This window comes from Giraffa tippelskirchi, chromosome 4, assembly GCF_054371585.1.
Source record: "Giraffa tippelskirchi isolate mGirTip1 chromosome 4, T2T-mGirTip1v1.2.pri, whole genome shotgun sequence".
NCBI classification, from domain to species: Eukaryota; Metazoa; Chordata; class Mammalia; order Artiodactyla; family Giraffidae; genus Giraffa; species Giraffa tippelskirchi.
The window spans coordinates 62,256,405-62,274,312 of record NC_137278.1 but is presented as its reverse complement, the minus strand read 5'-3'; the positions used below and the strand labels follow the sequence as shown (position 1 = coordinate 62,274,312).

Sequence of the window (17,908 nt, the reverse complement as noted above, 5' to 3'; positions counted from 1 at the left end):
CCATGTTGGGCATTAGATCCCCAGAGCTTATTCATCTTCTAAGTAAAAGTTTGTGCTCTTTGACCAACATCTCTCCATTTCTTCCAGCTCCCTCCCCCCACCAGCCCCTGGCACCACTGTTCTACACTCTGGTTCTATAAGTTACTTTTTGTATATGCCACATGTTAGTGAGATCATGCAGTATTGTCTTTCAGTGTGTCTTGACTTATTTCACTTAGCATCATGTCCTCTGGGTTCATTCATGTTGTTTCAAGTGGTGAATTTCTATCTTTTTTATGACTGAATGTTTATATATATAGCACATTTTCTTTATCTATTTATCCATCAGTAGACACTAAGGTTATTTATGTGTCATGGCTACTTTTAACAATGCTGCAATAACAGGGGAATACAGGTATTTCTTCAAGATAATGATTTCTTTTCCTTTGGATGTATATCCAGAAGTGGTTTGCTGGATCACATGGTAATTCAGTTTTTAATGTTTGTTGTTTTTTCTGAAGAAGCTCCATACTGTTTTCTATACTTCCCAGGTGGCGCTGTGGGTAAAGAATCTACCTGCCAATGCAGGAGACTCAAGGGATACAGATTTGATCCTGGGTCGAGAAAATCTCTTGGAATAGGAAATGGCAATCCACTCCAGTATTCTTTCCTGGAAAATTCCATGGACAAAGGAGCCTGGTGGGCTTCAGTCCATGGGGTTTCAAGAATCAGAGATGACTGAGCACACATACATGCATGCGCATCCTGTTTTCCGTAATGACTGTACCAGTTTATATTCCCACCAACAGTTGTACAGTGGCTCCCTTTTCTCCAAACCCTCACTAACATTTGCTACCTCTAATAGTCCTTCTAACAGGTATGAGGTATTGTCTCATTATGGTTTTGATTTTTCATTTCCCTGATAATTAATAATGTTGCATTTTTTCATATACTTGTTGGCCATTTGTATGTCTTCTTTGGAAAAAATGTCTCTCTATGTCCCTTGTCCGTGTTTTAATTGAGCTATTTTGTCTTACAAGAGAGCTTTATGGGTTCTTGTATATTTTAGATGTTAACCCCTTAGCAGATATGTGGTTTGCAGGTATTCTCTCCCATCCCATCGGTTGCTTTTCATTTTGTTGATGATTTCCTTGGCTGTGGAGAATCATTTTCGTTTGATATAGTCCTACTTGTATATTTTTGGTTTTTTTACCTATGCCTTTGGTTTCAGTTACAAAAAATCATTGCCAAAACCAGTGCTCATGTATTGGAAGAATTAACATTGTTAAAATGTCTATACTACCCAAAGCAGTCTACAGATTCAGTGCAGTCCCTCCCAAAGGTCCAGTGGCATTTTTCACAGAAATGAAAACCCAGTCCTCAAATGTGTATGGAAGCAAAAAAAGACTCTGAAAAGCCAAAGCACTCTGGAGAAAGAACAAATCTGGAGGCATTATACTTCATGATTCAAACTATATTGCTGTGCTCTAGTAATCAAAGCAGCATATTATTGACATAAAAACAGACCCAGCCCAATGGAACAGAATCGAGAGTAATGCATATATGATCAGTTAATCTTGACAAGGGTGCCGGGAATATTCAATGGGGCAAAGATAGTTTCATCAATAAATGGTGGTGGGAAAATGGGATATATACATGCAAAAGAGTGGACTTGGATTCTTATACCATATACAAGAATAAACTTTTTTCTGCCTTTTTTGGTTTTTTTTTACATTTTTAGCAATGCCGTATAAATGGACTTACAGGTTTTTACTCTTTGTGCCTCGTTTTCTTTACTTAGCATATTTCTGAGATTGATCCATGCTGTAGTTCGTTAGTTTTCTGAACAATGTTCAGAAAACTAAGATCATGGCATCTGGTCCCATCACTTCATGGGAAATAGATGGGGAAACAGTGGAAACAGTGTCAGACTTTATTTTTTTGGGCTCCAAAATCACTGCTGATGGTGATTGCAGCCATGAAATTAAAAGACGCTTACTCCTTGGAAGGAAGGTTATGGCCAACCTAGATAGCATATTTAAAAGCAGAGACATTACTTTGCCAACAAAAGTATGTCTAGTCAAGGCTATGGTTTTTCCAGTGGTCATGTATGGATGTGAGAGTTGGATGGTGAAGAAAGCTGAGCGCCGAAGAATTGATTCTTTTGAACTGTGGTGTTGGAGAAGACTCTTGAGAGTCCCTTGGACTACAAGGAGATCCAATCAGTCCATCCTAAAAGAGATCAATCCTGGGTGTTCATTGGAAGGTCTGATGTTGAAGCTAAAACTCCAATACTTTGGGCACCTCATGCGAAGGGTTGACTCATTGGAAAAGACCCTAATGCTGGGTAGGATTGGGGCAGGAGGAGAAGGGGACGACAGAGGATGAGATGGTTGGATGGCATCACCGACTCGATGGACATGGGTTTGGGTAGACTCCGGGAGTTGGTGATGGACAGAGAGGCCTGGCGTGCTGCAATTCATGGGGTCGCAAAGAGTCGGACACGACTGAGCGACTGAACTGTAGTTCGTTAGTAGTTCATTCCTCTTTAATGATAGGTAGCAGTCCACTGAAAACTATTGCAGTTTCTTTCCTGTTTACTTCTGGATAGATGTTTGTATTATTTCCAGTTTTTGACAATTATGAATGAGTGTGTATAAACACTTACGTACAGGTTTTTATATAGGTCATGTATTTTAACTTCTGGGTAAATAACTAGGCGTGGTATTTGCAGATTATGTGAATGTGTATGTGTGCTGAATTGCTTCAGTGGTGTCCAACTCTTTGTGACCCTATGGAACATAGCCCACCAGGCTCTTCTGTTCATGGTATTCCCCAGGCAAGGATACTGGAGTGGATTGCCATGCCCTCCTCCAGGGGATCTTCCCAACCCAGGGATCAAACCTGCGGCTCTTGAGTCTCCTGCATTGGCAGTTGTGTTCTTTACCACCAGTGCCACCTGGGAAGCCCCATGTGGATGCGTATGTATGACTTTAAAAGAAATAGCCACATTGTTTTCCAGAGTGATTGTACCATAATATATTCCCAAAGGCGATGTAGATCATTCCAGCTGTTCTATATCATGCCACCATTTGGGCTTCATTAGTTGTAAAAATTTAAGCCATTATAGTAGATGTATGGTTATATTGAATAGTAGGTTTATTTATTTATTTTTGGTGATGCTAGGTCTTTGCTGCTGCCTATAGGCTACTCTTGAGTTGCACTGTGTGGGTTTTTCACTGCAGTAGCTTCTCTTGTTGTGGAGCACAGGCTCTAGATTGCACAGGTTTCAGTAGTTGTGACATGGGGGCTCAGCTGCCCTCCGGCATGTGGGATCTTAGTTTCCAGACCACGGATCAAACACACATATCATGCATAGGCAGGTGGATTCTCGACCACTGGACCGTGAGAGAAGTCCCCTAGTTGCAGGGTTTTTTTTTTTTTAAGTTGTTATTTTATTTATCCCACCTGCAGTGGGAGTATAAATCCAGCCATTTTATTCCCACTTTGCCATAAGTGGGCTTCCCTTGTGGCTTAGCTGGTAAAGAATCCACCTATAGTGTGGGAGACTTAGGTTCAATCCCTGGGTTGGGAGGATCCTCTGGAGAAGGGAAAGGCTACCCTCTCCAGTATTCTGGCCTGGAGAATACCATGGACTGTATAGTCCATGGGGTCACAAAGTGTCAGGCATGACTGAGCAACTTCTACTCTCACTTTGCCATAAGTAAAAAGGACCAGTTTTTAAAATTTATTTTTTTATTGTGAATTGTTTGCTCATGTCTTTTGCCCATTTTTCTAATATATTTTTGTTTTTAGTCCTTGATTTTGAAGAGTTCTTTAGATATGAATTATATTAGCTTTTCATCTATTACATATTTTGCAGATATTTTCTCCTAATTTGATTTTTGCTCTTTGATTATACTCATGTTGTTTTATTGCCATGTATAAGATGAATTTTTAAATTTTTAGTGGTCAAATTTATCATTCATTCACTACTACGGATGCTGAGTCATGGTTAGTAACCTTGTTCTTATTGCTTGGCTGCTAAATTGTGTCCGACTCTTTTGCAACCCCATGGACTGTAGCCCACCAGGCTCCTTGGTCAATGGGATTTCCCAGGCAAGAGTACTGGAGTGGGTTTCCATTTCCTTCTCCAGGGGATCTTCCCAACCCAGGTTTCGAGCCCATGTCACTTGAGTCTCCTGCATTGGCAGGTGGGTTCTTTATGATTGAGCCACCAGGGAAGCCCATCTTGTTCTACAAACAGGTTTATATGAATTTTATTTATGGTTTCATTTTTTACATTTAAATCACTTATTCACTTGGAGTTTATTCTTTTACATGACAGGAGGTGTCAACCCCATGTTATCTTTTCCTAAATGATTTTCCAAGTTTTCAAAAACTTGAAACTGTTTTATGATAGTTCTATAAACTATAAGCTATTTAAAAAAAAAAAGTGAAACTTTGCTTCAGTGATGTTAGATACCACCTTTGTTATATACTAAATTTCCATGTGTACTTTTGTTTATTCATGTACTTCCATTGAATCCTTCTGATTTGATGTCTGTGCTTCATTGCCATACTAGTGCATTAATTTCTGAGGGTTTATAATGTATTTTAATATCTGGTAGTTCTGGTAGTGCTTTGTAGAGTTTCTTTTTCAGAATTAGTCTCGCTGTTCATATTTTTCTATGTTCTGTTGTGTAGCTTCATTTGAAAAAATACTTGTTGGTGTTTTCATTGAAATTTTGTTAAAATTTTTTAAATTAATTTAGGGAATACCTGACATCTTTATGATGTACAACAAAGAATGTTTTTGAATTCCATCAGTTTTTGCATTTGCTTCTTCTGAGTGATTATTGTTTGTATATATGGAAGATACTGATTTTTGAGTATTCATGGTATATCCTGTTAATTTACTAAATTTGTTGGAGGTGGTTTTAGTAGTGATTTTCCAGGGTTTTCTTGGGAAACGGTCATATCATATGCAAGTAAATGTAATTTTCCTTCTTTTCCAGTTCTTATGTTTCTGATTTGTTTTGCCTAATATGGATCCAGTATATGGTAAATTGTAGTGAAAGTAATGATCATCTTTTTCTCTTCTTGATCTTAGTGAAATGCCTAAAAGTAGTACCTCATTAAATATGATACTGGCTTTAGGACTAAGGTGTGTATGTGAGTGTGTGTGTATGTCTTTATAGCTATAATAAGGAAATAATCAGTGGAAACAATGACAGATTTTATTTTGGGGGGCTCCAAAATCACTACAGATGGTGACTGCAGCCATGAAATTAAAAGACGCTTTCTCCTTGGAAGCAAAGTTCTGACCAACTTAGACAGCATATTAAAAAGCAGAGACCTAACTTTGCCAACAAAGGTCCATCTAGTCAAAGCTATGATTTTTCCAGTAGTCATGTATGGATGTGAGAGTTGGACTGTGAAGAAAGCTGAGTGCCAAAGAATTGATGCTTTTGAACTGTGGTAATGGAGAAGACTCTTAAGAGTCCCTTGGACTCCAAGGAGATCCAACCATTCAATCCTAAAGGAAATCAGTACTGAATATTCATTGGAAGGACTGATGCTGAAGCTGAAACTCCAATCCTTTGACCACCTGATGAAGAACTAACTCATTTGAAAAGACCCTGATGCTGGGAAAGATGGAAGGCGGGAGGAGAAGGGGGTGACAGAGGGTGAGATGGTTGAATGGCATCAACGACTCAATGGACATGAGTTTGAGTAGGCTCCGGGAGTTGGTGATGGACAGGGAGGCCTGGCGTGCTGCAGTCCATGGAGTCGCAAAGAGTCGGACATGACTGAGCGACTGAACTGAACTGAACTATCCATTTAAGTTTTTTTGCAGGGAGGAGTCTGTTTATGAAAGTTTGTGTTTTTGTTATTATCATAATCTTGGTATTTATACCTTTTAAAGATGCTTTGAGTCACTCCTTTCTATTTAACTTTTTAGTACTCCTCTGATAGTTTTTGTGGCTTTTTTTTTTTTAACCACAACTTTAGTAAGCACTATCAGTGAGCTTATTTGACTTTTTTCCTTTCCTTACTGTTGTCTTGAAGTCATAATACTTTGTCAGAACATATGTTATTTGTATATTCTTCATTTATCCCTCCCTTGTTTTTTAGTCTTAGAGATAGCATATTAAATGCTTACCCTTTTGTCTTTTTGCCAGAGTTACTCACCTTTTGGTTAATTGAAGCTAATCTTCTAGTAGATTGTTCAAGAAGTGCTGATGGATATAGCATTCCCTTGCATGTATAAAATGTTTTTCAATAGTATTAATGCCTAAAGGATAGCTTGGGTGGATTTAAAATATATAGTTCACACTTTTCCCCTTGAATTTCTTGAAAATACTGATCTATTTTTGCCTTGTTAGCGTTTGCTTTTAATAAGTCTGCTGCCAGTTTAATTCTTACTATTGTATGTTATTTGTCCTTTTTGCCATCCTGTCTTTAGGACTTTTTCCTTTATTATAACATCTAATTATTTTACCAGGATAGGTTTTAGAGTAGATCGCTGTGTATTGGTTTTGCCAGATACTTTTATGAGCCCTTTTGATATATTAACTAAGCTTTTTGTTTCCAGAAAGTTTTCTTGGTTTATAGTTTTAAATATTAGTTCTCTGTGTGTGTATGTTTTAAATTAAAACAATAGAAAAAGGAACTTCAGCAGTAAGCTATTTAATGGAAAAAAAATAAGTGAGAAAAAAATTCAAAATTAGAGGGGAAGACGTTGAATGATTTGACGCAAGTAAAAGGCAAGAAAAGTTGACATTTATACAGCCTTTGTCAAAGCAAAAGGATTATAACGATTGAGGTAAAACTGGAAAGTTGAGTCAAAGAAGTTTTGCATAAAAATAGCAGCCTTCTTAGTTAAGGTGAAATGGTAAGATTCTAACAAGGATAATAATCAAAAGTCATGTCCTAGATAGCCAATTGGGGGCACAACTGATGTTCTGGGAATTTTTTTTATTTTGTTTGGTTTTTTGGGAAAAGTTTCCCAAAATAATATTCACAGTGGGATTAAACAATGTTTTTCTTTTTTTTTTTTTTTAATAAATTTATTTATTTTAGTTGGGGGCTAATTACAATATTGTAATAGTTTTTGCCATACATTGACATGAATCAGCCATGGGTTTACATGTGTTCCCCTTCCTGGACCCCCCACCCACCTCCCTCCCCATCCCATCCCTCTGGGTCATCCCATTGCCCCGGCCCTGAGCCCTTGTCTCATGCATCGAACATGGAATGGTGTTCTGTTTCACATATGATAATATACATGTTTCAATGCTATTCTCCCAGAACGTCCCACCCTCACCTTCTCCCTCAGAGTCCATAAAATTGTTCTATGCATCTGTGTCTCTTATTCTGTCTCGCATATAGGGTTATCGTTACCATCTTTCAAATTCCATATATATGCATTAGTATACTGTATTGGTGTTTTTCTTTCTGGCTTACTTCACTCTGTATAATGGGCTCCAGTTTCATCCATCTCAGTAGAACCGATTCAAATGTATTTTTTTTAATGGCTGAGTAATATTCCATTGTGTATATGTACCACAGCTTCCCAAAATAATATTCCCAAAATAATATTCCAAAAGTTTCCCAAAATAATATTCACAGTGGGATTAAACAATGTTTTTCTTTAAAAATAGTCCCATTGAGAGTCCAAATGCCTATTGTAAATTATTTTGATTCTTCTCATTACTTTCCCTGCATTTTAATAGCATCCATTTCTTGATAATTCATCTGACACTGTCCAGATTTAGAAGTTTTAAGATTCTCGAAGTGTACACCCTTAACCTTTTATGATTTTCAGCATTTTTATTGAAAACAAAAAAAACAACAACTTTATCTGTGGAAAAATCTCATTTTAAAAAAATCAAGGATTTTTAGGTGCTTATTTACATCATCTCTGTTTTAATAAGATATTTAAAAATATTTTAGACAAAAGATGAATCTTTTATTTCATTCTTTAGTGCTAATATTGTACTTTGTAGAAGAAATGGAAATCAAGTGTACTGGTTTGATTAAAAAATTCTTTAAAATAATATTACCAGAAATGATATTAAGTGGTGATTTTGCCAATGAATACTATTCATTTGGCTGTATCTCCCAGCATCACTATCTAAGGAAGTTGAAGCATTTTAGCTAAAATGATGGTTTGTGCCCATCTTTTTATTTCATTGGTGCTGATGTGCTCCTCATGTGTGGAAGGCCACAGAAGCACATTATTCTTTTCAGGCAAAGCTTACATCCCATCTCTTACATGAAGCCTTTCTTAATGATTCTTCTGCACTGATCTCCATTTCTAATTTCCTTTAGCTTCTAATGTGTATTTTAAATGAGCAAGTGTTTAGGTAAAATCTCACTTGTCTTGTTTTGTCTTATATTCCGAACAAGAATGATGAGGAGGCTTGAGGTTTATATTTAGGAAGGTATACTTCTCTTCCTTCTTTTGAATTCCTTACAGTGCCTAGGTTGGTGTTCCTTTATTAATAACCCTTCAAGAAATACTTCATTGATTTCTTAGGACAGGAGGCTGATACCTCTCACTAGTACCAGGACTAAGTGGGATTTGATTATTCAGCTGCTTGACTTCACCATGCCCCATGTGTTTCTGCCCTGGAGCTCCTACTAAATCGAAGGGCATGGCCCTCATTGGTAGAGGGGAACAGTGCTTCATGTCAACATCTGGAGTGATAAGTATACCATAGGAAACTTGTGATTTTTATAGACACTTGTTTGATTACTGGGATTTGTGTTGGACTGAAAGTCAGGAAACCAGGTTCTGGTCTCAGCTCTGACACTTGAGCAGAATTGCAGCTTTCAGAAAATTATTTTACCTGTGTGGATTTTGGCTTTTTTCTCTGTAAAACATGGAGCTCTGGCTAAGTGAACTCAAGTTTCTTCTTGCTGGAAAAGGCTATGATTCTGTGAAAATGTGTTTTCCAAGTGCTTAATACTTATTGCCAAAGGTGATGTTTCTTAAACTGTTTTCAACATGTGTTGCTTGCTGTTATGTAGCTAAAGAAGTTAAAAAGTTCAAATTTAGAAAAAAAAATTTAATGATCTGGGAGCACGAATTGTAGCACCTGACCTGTGTCTGCTGGCAAAATGCTCACTTTCAGATTCTCTAGGATATCCATAGGATAGGGTCATAAGCCTCATTAAAGCTGCTTGTTCACTGTTTGCTAGAGGGGATTCTAACATAATCCATTTATCAATCACAGTTACTTGTAAGATGGAGTGTGAATGTGTGTTTGTAAGAATTTTGCATGGTATGTGAACCTAATCGGGTTACCATTTAGAGAGAGCATTTCCTTTGTTGAACGTATATAGTCGTGATAACATACCTCTGTTTTTATTATTTCCAGAGTAACATTATATGATCTTAGCTTGATGATACCATAATATTGCTAGATGGTACAGCTGGCAAGGCTACTTTAAAATATTTTGATATTGCATATATAGAGTTATGCTGCAGATTAAATAACATGGTAGTGTTTATAGTCAACTTGAAGCATACAGTAATGTGCATGTTATTTTCTTTCTTCTTATGAGGTTCTGCTATATTTCTTCAATTGAGCAATAAGACTTTGAAAATTGTTGCTATGATTTTAGGTATTTGAACTTTGAAAATTAATATTTTATGAGTTTTATACTAATAGAATTATTTTTCAAATATACACTTTCATTGGCATTTTATCTCAGTATAATTATTTGTCATGGGGATATATTGTTTTAAAGATTTAACAGGTTGCATGTATCTGCTATTCATAGATCATTTCTACAAACTTTTTGTTTTGGAATCCTTTCAGAATGATTTGTCAAATAAAGTCAGCTCCAAATTTTATTTCCGTCTAACAATCTGTAATATGTTAATACTACCGAGTTTTACTATACTCCAATTTATTACTTTAAAATTATTTAAGTAATCAAATGTATTTCTAGCTCTCTTATCTGATATTTAATAGTGTTCCTATCATTAAAATTTCTATACATGTGTATATTATAATAAGATGTCTGATTTGAATCAGATTAGCTCCATATAAAAATTCTTATTTCACAATACTCTCCAAGTGACAGCTATATGAATATAGACTACTGGAGTCATTATTGGAGGGTGATGATGGGTGGGAAAATATTGAAGAAAAACATCATAATATAATTTGAAAGCCATGGCATCCATATTTAAAACTAATCTTTTATAAAGCTTATTTCCCAGTACAGAGACTCTGAGAACCTGTTAAGGGCTATATATGGTTTTATTTACTATTTAATATGGAAAAGTGGCATTGCTGAATTCTGAGTTAACTCATTGAACTGTATAAACTGGATGGATTAAGAGGTATGCCTGTTTTCTGCTGTGCTGGCTCAGTCGTGTCTGACTCTTTGCGACCCCATGGATTGTAGCCCCCCAGGCTCCTCTGTCCATGGAGATTCTCCAGTCAAGGATACTGGAGTGGGTTGCCATGCCCTCCTCCAGGGGATCTTCCCAACCCAGGGATTGAACCCAGGTCTCCCACATTGCAGGTGGATTCTTTACTGACTGAGCCACCAGGGTTTAGGGGCTGTTAAAAAACTGCGGACTGGGAATTTCCTGGTGGTCCAGTGGTTAGGACTTGACACTGTCACTGTAAGAGCCCTAGTTCAATCACTGGTTGGGGAACTAGAATGCCATATGCTGCATGGCCATGAAATTAGATGATTACTTCTTGGCTGGAATGCTGTGACAAACCTAGTGAGTGACAGTCACTCAGTCGTATCTGACTTTTTGCAACCCCATGGACTATACAGTCCATGGAATTCTCCAGGCCAGAATACTGGAATGGGTAGCCTTTCCCTTCTCCAGGGTATCTTCCCAACCCAGGGATTGAACCCAGGTCTCCCACATTGCAGGAAGATTCTTTACCAGCTGAGTTACAAGGGCCCTAGACAGTGTGTTAAAAAGCAAAGATATTACTTTGCTAACAAAGCTCTATATAATCAAGGCTATGGTCTTTCCAGTAGTTTTGTGCGGTTGTGAGAGATGAACCATAACGGCAAAGCACCGAAGAATTGTTGCTTTTGAACTGTGGTGTTGGTGAAAACTCTTGAGAGTCCCTTGGACAGCAAGAAGATCAAACCAGTCATTCTTAAATGAAATCAACCCTGCATACTCATTGAAAGGACTGATGCTGAAGCTGAAACTCAAATACTTTGACCACCTAATGGGAACAGCCAACTCATTGGAAAAGTCCTTGATGCTGGGGAAGATTGAAGGCAGAAGAGGGTGACAGAGGATGAGATGATTGGATGGCATCGAACGATGCAGTGAACATGAATTTGGGCAAACTCTGGGAAATGGGACAGGGAGGCCTGGCTTGCTGCAGTCCATGGGGTCACAAAGAGTTGAATACGACTGAGCGACTAAACTTCACGACATCACAGAAACAAACAACTGTGGACCCCCAAGGGGAAATACACGTAAGAATGGCATGATTGCTGACAATTTCCACACTGTCTTGGAAATGAATAGAATTTGTAGTTAATGTAGAGCAAGGAGATGCTTTTGAATGTTTAGGTAACTTGTTTTATGTAGACACAACTTACTTTATGAAGTGAAACTTTTTATAATATAGTAATCACAGTCAAATTGTATCAGCTATTATTTTGTATCTTCTGTTAAAGATACAAGCTCGATAATGCTTTGTTGTTCAATCACTACGTCATGTCCAACTCTTTGTGACCCATGGACTACAGCACGTCAGGCTTCCCTGTTCTTCACTGTCTCCTGGAGTTTGCTCAGACTCCTGTCTCTTGAATAGGTGATGCCATCCAACCATCTCATCCTCTGTCACCCTTTTGTCCTCCTGCTCTCAGTCTTTCCCAGCATCAGAGTCTTTTCCAATGAGTTGGCTGTTTGCATCAGGTGGTCAGAGTATTGGAGCTCCAACTTCATCAGCAGTGCTTCTAATGAGTAGTCAGGACTGATTTTCTTTAGGAATGACTTGATCTCCTTGCTGTCCAAGGGATTCTCAAGAGTCTTCTTCAGCTCCACAGTTTGAAAGCAGCAGTTGTTCAGTGTGCAGCCGTCTTTATGATCCAACTCTCGCATCCATACATGACTAATGGAAAAACCATAGCTTTGACTAGACAGACCTTTGCTGACAAAGTGATGTCTCTGCTTTTTAATACACTGTCTAGGTTTGTCATGGCTTTTCTTCCAAGGAGCAAGTGTCTTAATTCTGTGGCTGCAGTCACTGTCCACAGTGATTTTGGAAACCAAGAAAATAAAATCTGCCACTGTTCCCACTTTTTCACTGTCTTATTTGCCATGAAGTGATGGAATCAGATGCCATGATCTTCATTTTTTGACTGTTGAGTTTTTAGTCAACTTTTTTACTCTCCTCTTTCATATTCATCAAGAAGCTCTTCAGTTCCCTTTCACTTTCTTTCACTAGAGTGGTATCATCTGCATATCTGAGGTTGTTGATATTTCTCCTGACAATCTTAATTCCAATACATGATTCATCTAGTCCAGTATTTTGCATAATGTACTCTAAATATGCATTAAATAAGCAGGGAAACAATATACAGCCTTGTCATACTCCTTTCTCAATTTTGAAGCAATCTGTTGTTCCATGTCTGGTTCTAACTGTTGCTTCTTGATCATTATCCAGGTTTCTCCGGATGTAGGTAAGGTGGTCTGGTATTCCTATGTCTTTCAGAATTTTCCACAGTTTGTTGTGATCCACATAGTAAAAGGCTTTAGTGTAGTCAATGAAGCAGTAGTAGATGTTTTTTGGGAATTCTCTTGCTTTTTCTATGATCAACTGATATTGATGATTTTCTCTGCCTTTTCTAAATCTAGCTTGTACATCTGGAAGTTCCTGGTTCACATATTGCTGAAGCCTAGCTTGAAAGATTTTGAGCATTACCTTCTGATCATGTGAAATGAGTGCAATTGTACAGTAGTTTGAACATTCTTCCAGCTTCCCTGGTAGCTCAGCTGGTAAAGAATCTGCCTGCAATGAAGGAGACCCCAGTTCGATTCCTGGGTCAAGAGATATGCTGGAGAAGGGAAAGGCTACCCGCTCCAGTATTATGGCCTGGAGAATTCCATGAACTGTATAATCCATGGGGTCACAAAGAGTCAGACACGACTGAGCAACTTTCACTTTCCACTTTCCAATATACTGGCCTGGAGAATTCCATGGACAGAGAAGCCCGCATGCTATAGTCCATGAGGTCGCAGGGTTGGACACGACTGAGCAACTTTCACTTGAACATTTTCTGTCATTGCCTCTCCATGGGATTGGAATGAAAACTGACCTTTTCCAGTCCTGTGGCCCCTGCTGAGTTTTCCAAATTTACTGGCATCTGAGTGCAGCACTTTAACAGCATCATCTTTTTAGAGTTTGGAATAGCTCAGCTAGAATTCCATTACCTCCACTAGCTTTGTTCATAATAATGCTTAAATAATGCCTACTTGACTTCACACTCCTTGATGCCTGGCGCTAGATAGTGCCCACATCATTGTGGTTATCCAGGCCATTAAGACCTTTTCTGTATACTTCTATATATTCTTGCTTCCTCTTCTTAATCTCTTCTGCTTCTGTTAGGTCCTTGCCATTTCTGTCCTTTATTGTGCCCATCTTTCCATGAAATATCCCCTTTGTATCTCCAGTTGTTTTCTTCTGTTTCTTAGCACTGTTCTTCTTAGTAAGGGTTTCTTATCTCTGCTATTCTCTGGATCTCTGCATTCAGTTGGGTATATCCTTCCCTTTCTCCGTTACCTTTTGTTACTCTTCTTTTCTCAGGTACTTGTTAGGCCACCTCAGACAACCACTTTGGCTTCTTGCATTTCTTTTTCTTTGGGATGGTTTTGGTCACTGCCTCCTGTTCATTGTTATGATCCTGCATCCATAGTTCTTCAGGGACTTTGTCTACCAGATCTAATCCCTTGAATCTATTTATCATCTCCATTGTATAGTCATAAGGGATTTAATATAGGGCGTACCTGAATGGCTTAGTGCTTTCCCCTATTTTTTTCAGTTTAAGCCTGAATTTTGCCATAAGAAGCTGATGATCTGAGCCACATCTCCAGGTCTTGTTTTTGCTGACTGAATAGAGCTTCTTCCATCTTTGGCTGCAAAGAATATAATCAATCTGATTTCGGTATTTGCCATCTGGTGATGTCCATATGTAGAGTTGTCTCTTGTGTTGTTGAAAGAGGGTGTTTGCTATGACCAGTGTATTCTCTTGGCAAAACCCTGTTAGCCTTTGCCCTGCTTCATCTTGTACTCCAAGGCCAAACTTGCCTGTTACTCCAGGTATTTCTTGACTTCCTACTTTTGCATTCCAGTCCCCTATGATAAAAAGGACATCTTTTGTGTGTGTGTGTTAATTCTAGAAGATCTTGTAGCTGTTCAAGGAACAACCATTCAACTTCTTCAGTATTAGTGGTTGGGCATAAACTTGGATTACTGTAATGTTGAATGGTTTGCCTTGGAAGCAAACCGAGATCATTCTGTTATTTTTGAAACTCTACCCAAGTACTGTATTTCAGGCTCTTCTTTTTTAACTATGAGGGCTGCTCCGTTTCTTCTAAGGGATTCTTGCCCACAGTAGTAAATATAATGGTCATCTGTATCAAATTCACCCATTCCCTTCCACTTTAGTTCACCGATTCTTAAACTGTCGATGTTCACTCTTGCTGTCTTCTGCTTGAGCACATCCAATTTACCTTGATTCATGAACCTAACCTGAACCATGTACCTAAACCATGTACCTAAAGCCGAAGAATTGATGCTTTTGAACTGTGGTGTTGGAGAAGACTCTTGAGAGTTCCTTGGACTGCAAAGAGATACAACCAGTCCATCCTAAAGGAAATCAGTCCTGAATATTCATTGCAAGGATTGATGCTGAAGCTGAAGATACAGTACTTTGGCCACCTAATGCAAAGTACTGACTCACTGGAAAAGACCCTGATGCTGGGAAAGATTGAAGGCAGAAGGAGAAGGGGACGGCAGAGGATGAGATGGTTGGATGGCATCACTGACTCTACAGACATGAGTTTGAGCAAGCTCTGGGAGTTGGTGATGGACAGGGAAGCCCAGCGTGCTGCAATCCATGGGGTCACAAAGAGTCGGACACGACTGAGCGACTGAACTGCACTGATGGACCTAATATTCCAGGTTCCTGTGCAATATTGTTCTTTATAGCATCAAACTTTTCCTTCGCTACGAGACACATCCACAACTGAGCATCGTTTCTGCTTTGGCCCAGCCTCCCTTTCTTTCTGGAGCTATTTTTCCACTCTTCCCCAGTGCATTTTGGACACCTGCTGACCTGGGATCTCATCTTCTGGTGTCATGTCTTTTTGCCTTTTCATACTGTTCACAGGATTCTCAAGGCAAGAATACTGGAGTGGTTTGCCATTCCCTTCTCCAGTGAATGTTTTGTCAGAACTCTCTACCATGACCTGTCCATTTTAGGTAGCTCTGCATGGCATGGCCTATAGCCTCATCAAGTTACACAAGGCTGTGGTCCACATGATCATTTTGGTTAGCTTTCTGTAATTGTGGTTTTCATTCTGTAGGCTGTGGGTTTGTAGTTCTTGCTTCTTCTATGTGCCCTCACAAAAGAAGAGGGCACACAGAAGTTTATGCAAGCTTCCTGATGGGAGGGACTGGCTGTGGGGAAAACTGGGTCTTGCTCTGGAGGGCAGGCCCAGACTCAGTAAATCTTTAATCCAGTTGTCTGATGGGTGAGGCTATGCTCCCTCCCTGTTAGTTGTTTGGCCTGAGGCAACTCAGTCCTGGAGTCTATAAGCTCTGGACTAAGGGCTAATGGCAACCTCAGAGGACTTAGGCCAACACATGCCTCCCAGGACTGCTGCTGCCAGTGCCCCTGTCCCCACAGCAGAACACTGCCGACCAAAACCTCCACAGGAGACCCTCAAACACTCACCAGCGGGTCTGGCTCAATCTCTTGTGGGATCACTGCTCCTTTCCCCTGGGTCCTGGTGCACACAAGATTTTGTGCCTTCCAGAAGTCTGTTTCATACTGTTCATGGGGTTCTCAAGGCAAGAATACTGAAGTGATTTGCCATGCCCTTCTCCAGTGGACCACATTCTTTCAGACCTCTCCACCATGACCCATCTGTCTTGGGTGGCCCCACATGGCATGGCTTAGTTTCATTAAGATAGACAAGGCTGTGGTCCGTGTGATCAGATTAGCTACTTCAGTATTCTTGCCTTGAGAACCCCATGAACAGTATGAAAAGGCAAAAAGATAGGACACTGAAAGATGAACTCCTCAGGTCAATAAGTACCCAATATGCTACTGGAGATCAGTGGAGAAATAACTCCAGAAAGAATGATGGGATGGAGTCAAAGCAAAAACGATACCCAGCTGTGGATGTGACTGGTGATAGAAGCAAAGTATGATGCTGTAAAGAGCAATATTGCATAGGAACCTGGAATGTTAGGTCCATGAATCAAGGCAAATTGGAAGTGGTCAAACAGGAGATGGCAAGAGTGAACGTCAACATTCTAGGAATCAGCGAACTAAAATGGACTGGAATGGGTAAATTTAACTCAGATGACCATTATATCTACTACTGTGGGCAAGAATCCCTTAGAAGAAATGGAGTAGCCATCATAGTCAACAAAAGAGTCCGAACGGCAGTACTTGGATGCAATCTCAAAAACGATAGAATGATCTCTGTTCATTTGCAAGGCAAACCATTCAATATCACGGTAATCCAAGTCTATGCCCCGACCAGTAACGCCGAAGAAGCTGAAGTTGAATGGTTCTATGAAGACCTACAAGACCTTCTAGAACTAACACCCAAAAAAGATGTCCTTTTCAGTATAGGGGACTGGAATGCAAAAGTAGGAAGTCAAGAAACACCTGGCGTAACAGGCAAATTTGGCCTTGGAGTACAGAATGAAGCAGGACAAAGGCTAATAGAGTTTTGCCACGAGAACGCACTAGTAATAGCAAACACCCTATTCCAACAACACAAGAGAAGACTCTACACGTGGACATCACCAGATGGTCAACACCGAAAGCAGATTGATTATATTCTTTGCAGCCAAAGATGGAGAAGCTCTATACAGTCAGCAAAAACAAGACCAGGAGCAGACTGTGGCTCGGATCGTGAACTGCTTATTGCCAAATTCAGACTTAAGTTGAAGAAAGTAGGGAAAACCACTAGTCCATTCAGGTATGACCTAGATCAAATCCCTTATGTGAGTATACAGTAGAAGTGACAAATAGATTTAAGGGACTAGATCTGATAGAGTGCCTGATGAACTATGGACAGAGGTTCATGACATTGTACAGCAGACAGGGATCAAGACCATCTCCATGGAAAAGAAATGCAAAAAAGCAAAATGGCTGTCTGAGGAGGCCTTACAGATAGCTGGGAAGAGAAGAGAAGCGGAAAGCAAAGGAGAAAAGGAAAGATACTCCAATCTGAATGCAGAGTTCCAAAGAATAGCAAGGAGAGATAAGAAAGCCTTCCTCAGCGATCAATGCAAAGCAATAGAGGAAAACAACAGAATGGGAAAGACTAGAGATCTCTTCAAGAAAATTAGAGATACCAAAGGAACATTTCATGCAAAGATAGGCTCAATAAAGGACAGAAATGGTATGGACCTAACAGAAGCAGATGATATTAAGAAAAGGTGGCAAGAATACACAGAAGAACTGTACAAAAAAGATCTTCACGACCCAGATAATCACGATGGTGGGATCACTCACCTAGAGCCAGACATCCTGGAATGTGAAGACAAGTGGGCCTTAGAAAGCATCACTACGAACAAAGCTAGTGGAGGTGATGGAATTCCAGTTGAGCTATTTCAGATCCTGAAAAATGATGCTGTGAAAGTGCTACACTCAATATGCCAGCAAATTTGGAAAA

The 17,908-nt window shown here is 39.3% G+C and overlaps 1 protein-coding gene and 1 long non-coding RNA gene across 11 annotated transcripts in view; one reads left to right on the top strand and one right to left on the bottom strand.

Annotated features, from left to right (window-relative positions):
* Positions 1-17,908, top strand: part of VRK2 (VRK serine/threonine kinase 2) — a 95,295-nt gene that overhangs the window by 36,109 nt on the left and 41,278 nt on the right. The gene's annotated exons all lie outside the window — the stretch shown is intronic.
* Positions 293-4,435, bottom strand: LOC145545313 (uncharacterized). The gene is made up of 2 exons (XR_014082000.1): positions 4,151-4,435; positions 293-3,562 (listed from the first exon to the last, which is right to left on the bottom strand). It is a non-coding gene; the product is annotated as an uncharacterized LOC145545313 (long non-coding RNA).